Here is a 6,213-nt window from a genome sequence, read left to right as displayed (position 1 = left end):
AGTGTTGCAATACAAACCCAATACAAATATTCATCAGTAAACATGCCTCTTTCCTTGATACGGGTCTTTCCAACACTTGGTTTACTGGAGTTAATTGCAGGCTGTACCAAAGGAATCAAAATGATATTTAGTATTGGTTTGGATACAGCGTTTCCTGCGTTGCGTTTTCAATGTTGCATTTTCAGTTTTTTTTTTTTTTTTTTTTTTTTTTTGCTCTCACACGTTTCAAGGAGACAGAATTTACAGTTCAGGAGACAAATGTCACTGTTCACACATTGTAGCAGTACTGTTCACACACTGTTCATGAGACCTAAAGCCACTTTATTCAGAAAAAAATATTAAAAATGGGTCTTACGGCACTATTCATACATTTAAAAATTATTTTACTATAGTGTTTTCAACAAAAATAAGTTTTCAGCAAACATAAGTTGTATCCAAACGAACCCTTAAGCAAATTTCGTTGAGTGCATATTTAAGTTTATCACATATAAATTCATATATGTTATTTATGGCAAGAACTAAATACAAATTGAAGGAGTTTTTGAACTTGTTAATTGAGTTCATCGTAGGTTAATCTCATCTACATATCAGATGAGAATGGACCTTTTTAATATTGTAGAACGTATGGAAGAATCATACTGTTTATCAATATATATGAAACTAATGACTTTAAGCACAAAATACCTTGGAGACTGAATAGAGAATAGTTTCTAATCTTTGGTCACAATGAAAGCACAAACACCCTCTAGGGAGGGTCCCATTTGATGTATGTCAAGGAAAGCCAAAAACTGTTTGAAGAACTGGAAAGATTAACACAAATATCATTAGAAGAAACTTTCAGTTGTCAAACTATTAAACTCCATTAAGCAAAAACATAAACATATGTGAACATATACAGAAACAAATTAAGCCAAAAAGCTGACACTATGAGATTGATTTGAGAAGATACTTCTAGTGCTTGCGAACATAAAAAAAATCATCCTGGCTCTCAACAAATTAAGTCGCAGTCTTTTCTTTTGTAACATCAAATGCAGAAAGGGTCTTCACTACCTAGTCTAGAATAAAGATCTGGTTTTCTCATCAATATTCAGTAGTCAAGAAATGAATAAGAAACTCACAAACCACACTTCATGATAAATATAGCAACAACGTTAAGTCTTTATAGCAAATCTAAAACCTATACACGAAATTTACTTTAATTTTGGTTAAATTAAAAAAAATTACAAATTACCACATATATAGAAGAATGTAGCACTCTAAGAAATTGAATCAAAGGATTACAAACCACCTTTCTTAGAGAAAATTAATTAAACACTTAATGCAACAACTTTTTCTGTTCATAAAGTTGATCTTTCAAATAAAATAAACAAACAAAATGATTAAAAAAATTGCATAAACATAGAGACAGTACATTCGTATTAAAAGACGAAGAATGATTAACCTTCAACTAAAAGCAAGTTAGGTCTGGCCTTTGAAGATTATTCTTCGTATCTGCGAAAGTCTTATTTAGTCTTGTAAGTTCTTTCTCTCTCTCTTCCTGAGTAGCAATCATCTTTCTTTCTCCTTTTTCTGGGCACAGTCTCATTAACGGGTTTAACGTTGATGAAGAGAAGACGTGAGAGAGAGATAGTAATTGAATTTAAATATATTATGGCAATGACCCTTTGGTTCATTTCACTTATAATAGATGAAAACAGGAATGTAAGAACAATCATGTTAATTATGAGGAAGCCAGAGAGGTTGGCAATTTGAAACGACTAAATCTTGTAGAAGAAAAGGAAACAAAAGCTAAGCTTTTGAAGAGAAGACAGAGAGTGGAGTCTAGTAGCACTACACAATGTAAATGCGAACAGTAAAAAAAAAAAAACAGTTAACACGATCTTTTGGGTAACAATAAAAAGGGTATTTAGGCCTTATGCATTAAGCCGCCTCTGAGCATTCTTCACCAATTTTTTCACAAGATGAATTGCTAGTCAACAAAGTCTCAAATTTGAGAGGTTCATGAAACGAGAACCAGGCCCAGAAGTGTGCAGCTAGATAGCACTGAGGTTGGAAGCAACAACAAAAAGGTGAAACACAGTAGTTTTAGGGAATGTCATTGTCCATTCATCCTTAATATTTTGATAGCCGACTCAACAGTTGCATCACGTGAAAAAATTGTAACAAGAAAAAGGCTATTGTTACTTTCTCAAATAATAAATCTAAAGTCACAAAAAATTTAATTTTATTTATAAACCCAAATAATAAGGAAAAATTATCATTTATCCTCCTAACCGATGCGTCATGTTACATTTGCTCTTCTAAATTATGGGAATGCACGTACACTTAGCCCCACTAAACTTTTATGTCCTGCACACTTTTGACCCTACTGAATATTTCTTGTCAACTTGGATGAAAATTAGACCCATGTACAAGTCATGTGACAGTTGCAAAGGTTGCATATTATCAAAAGACCAAATTGGCCTGTTTTAAAACTGTTAAAACATCGCAAATCTCTAGAATGCCCTCGTCTCTTCTTCCTCTGTTAATTTTGCAGGCTATGCCTCCTCCTCTCCTCTTAGCCCATACAGTAATTCAATATTAATTGGCAATTAAACACGGCTGGAAATTATTATTAATTTAACCCAGCTGGAGGAAGCACAAGTGCAACTCAGAACACAAAGATCATGAAAGTAGCAACACCAAGAGCTTATTTAATTTAGTAAAAAAATAAAAAAATAAAAAATAAAAGAAGAAGATAAAATTGTAATAGATTTGGATTGAGTGAATTTTAGATTTTAGACAATAAGACCTAGCTCATTCAATAAAATGTTTTCAAAACTTAACATGTGTGAAAAAAATTATTGGTAGTATTACTTTTTTGACAAAAAAAATGATAAGATATTGTGCTTCATTAGACATGTAAAACCATGAGACAAAGATGAAGCCAAAAAGGCAGCTTCCCTTTTTAAGGGGTAATTCTAGTATGATCCAGTTTTACATACATTTTGTTACAATTTTACTATGCAATTAACAATGAGGTGCAAAAAATAATTGTGAATTCATATAAAAGTATTAGATAATCAATGTAATCTACCACGTAAAAGACAAAGGATAAGTAAAAGGGCATTACTAAAATTATTCTTTTTAACAAATTTGAGATAGAATTACATTAAACTCTCCCTAAATTTTTAGGGCCATTGAAAGGGATTGAAATACTTTTTTTTTTTTTAAGTGCCATGTATTAGGGCCATGTCTAGATATAGGAGAGAAAAAGATCTTTTATATTGTTTGGTTGGAAGAGAAAATAGAAAAAATCTTGGTGAGCCTAGTTTTTTTTTTTTTTTTTTTTTTTTTTTTTTGGATCTACCCAAAACTTATCTTCTCAGTTTGGAGTGATTGAGAGGAGAGAAAATTGAGAAAAGAGGGGTAGATGTAAAATCAACAAATCTGCCCCTCCATTCATTTCCACTGTGTGCACCTAAAGTTAGTTTTTTGTTTCTCTTTTAATCAAAATAGGTGGCTTTTTTTTCTTTTTTTTTGAGGAACAATAGGTAGCGTTTCTTAACTCTACAAGTGTGGAGGATATTTTGTACTAGTTAGTTTTGTTTCAATGAAAAGAAAATAGTCATGTGTGTAGCTTCTAACCAAGGGCTGAAAGAGATCTTATTACTGATGACCAGCTAAATCACAACAATTCCATGCTAAGAGAATCACAGCGAGTGCTAGAAAGTTTTAGCCCGCCTCTTTGGCCTCAACTGAAGATGGGATATTTGGCAAGGTTTTTAGGCTTCGCCTCAGTTTCTGCAAACTTGCTTCAGGGTTTCTCAGATGGTTAAGAGATGCATTGGAAGCTTTAGATGCGGGATGGGATTTGCATCTTTTGCAATAACCATAATCTCATCTATACTAATACAACTATACAAGACATGGTCAGGGCATTGGAAATTGATGGGACTTGAGTTGATCTCAAATCCAGAAATTAGTATTTACTTTGGGCAAGACTTTTTTCAACTGGGCTAAACTTTCTTTTTGAGATTCTTTGGGAGGGGTTGTGGACTTCGGAAAAATTGGGGCCTAGTTTGATGGTTCAATTGGGTTATGAGAGTCTTTAAGTTCTTGAATGTCAATAATTTTGGATGGAGGTTAATTTGTTGAAAATAGAGGGGACATTAGCAGGCCAATTTTGTGAGTTTAGGCTTTTGCTTTATTGACTATCTCCTCGAGAAGAGGCCATTCAAAATTCAAAAGTATATGGGAAATTTGGTGGGTATTCGAGCATTCAGATCAGCCTCTTTAGACTTTTAGGTAAATTAATCCAAAAATTCTAATTTTTCTAATTTAGCTAGGATGTTTTGTATGCACACGTATCAGAGTTAATACTCTATTTTTTACTACATTTTAAATATTAGTGAAAAAGAAAGTCTAAAAATACGACAAAAGGCTAAATATTTTTAATTGGTAAATTCGAACATAATATTTTTTATTTTATTTTATTTTATTCAACTTTAGCTACAGCTCAATTGTTGTGAAAATAATGTACCATTTTGTTGTGTTTTCGCAATACTCCTAGTCAAATTGTCAAAAAGTGAACAAATTTTATGGTTCCAAGAAATATTACTGTTCATCTATCATAAAATTATTATCAAAACCACGCATCATGATGGTAAGCAACTATTTTAACAGTACGTGTCAAAAATTGTATGAGAGAACATAACCAAAAAAAAAAAAAAAAAAGAGAGAGAGAGAGAGAGAGATTGATTTTTATTGGAGTAGCAAGAGACAGTAACTGATTCCTTCTAGCAAGTAAAACTGCAGTGTAAATTTTTTTGGATAGTCATGTCTCCAACTAAAGAGAGCATTAGCTATAAGATGAGTAAAAGTACCTCAAATGGACTTGTTGCTGCTTGTGAGGAGCTTGTGGGCCTTGCTGTGAGTAGGGGTAGCTTAGATGATATCACTGTTATGATAATTGATCTGAACCACTTCAGATGTAACAGCTGAAGTTCATGGATTACTCTTGACCTGTTGATATCACTCATGCTTCAGATGTAACAGCTGAAGTTCATGGATTACTCTTGACCAGTTGATTTCACTCATGCTCCAAAAGTTTCCTTTCTCCTGTATATATCTGATAATTGAAGTTGTGAAGTCCATGTCTAATTTTTGAATTTTTTTTTTTAAATTCCTACACATAGGGCTAGCTAAACGTTAGATTCTTTTATTCTGCTTATTATAGCAGGAAATAACTTTTTCTCTTTCTTTTATTTGTGCTTTCTAGATCAAGCATTGTGCTAGTGACTGTTGCCTGCAACTGACTTTGATGCAACTCTGGACCACCAGTCCACCACTATTCTTTAATAAATTTTCTCCCTTGCCTCTTCACTTTTTATGTACATGCTGATTTTTAATCTATATAGGAATTGACAAAGTATATCTATAACTTAAAATATGCAAAATCAAATACACTGTTTGAGATTCTGGTTTGCTGCTGGATTAAAATGTTGTTGGTTAATAATCCTGGAGACAAAGCACTCAATTATTGATGAGTAAATTAAGTCTTCAAATTCCGTTGTCATTAAGATTCACCAGAGTTCTTAAAATCCTATCCATTTATTTTGAAATGAGAGGATTAGATTGACGATCACCATTTTGGTATCTTTATAAATTATTGATGATGTGGCAAAATCCAATCAACTCATTTCAAAATAAATGAAGGCGTAAATGCACTTTTAGTCCCTACATTTTGAAGTTTTTCCATTTTAGTCCCTAAATTTTATTTTTTCCACATTTAGTCCCTAAAACCAATTTACGCTTTTTATTTTAGTCCTTCGAGCCCCATTCCGTCACCAATTAACGGGGGAACAGACGGGAGCTATAAAATATTATTATTTTTTAACCCTTGCGAATAAAATAAGGAGAAATCAGATTTAAGCTCACGTGATAAATCACGTGAAGCATTTTAATGCACTTACCACCTACCTTTGGCGCGCTGGTCTTCCCCAAATCAGACTGAAATCCCTAGCTCTGAAAATTTGATTGATGAAATTGTTAATTATTAAATCAAAATTACGATTAAATCTAATGTTTTAATCATAAAAACAAATTTTTACAATTAAAATTTTCACATGTAGACTTTTCATACTAATAAACTTACTCACAAGTCACAACAATAACAATATTATAAAGTAGTAATCATAGAGAGTTAGAGCATGAAAGATGGCAACATGTCCT

General features: G+C 32.4%; 1 long non-coding RNA gene across 1 annotated transcript; it reads right to left on the bottom strand.

The window, feature by feature from the left end:
- On the bottom strand, positions 1-1,855 carry LOC136071075 (uncharacterized). Its single transcript, XR_010632384.1, has 3 exons — positions 1,442-1,855; positions 685-800; positions 1-101 (listed from the first exon to the last, which is right to left on the bottom strand). It is a non-coding gene; the product is annotated as an uncharacterized LOC136071075 (long non-coding RNA).
- Between the last annotated feature and the right edge of the window lie 4,358 nt (positions 1,856-6,213).

Source organism: Quercus suber, unplaced genomic scaffold (genome assembly GCF_002906115.3).
Source record: "Quercus suber isolate HL8 unplaced genomic scaffold, Cork oak 2.0 scaffold_283, whole genome shotgun sequence".
Taxonomy (NCBI): domain Eukaryota; kingdom Viridiplantae; phylum Streptophyta; class Magnoliopsida; order Fagales; family Fagaceae; genus Quercus; species Quercus suber.
The sequence above is the reverse complement of the archived record's forward strand: the minus strand, read 5'-3'. Positions and strand labels throughout refer to the sequence as shown.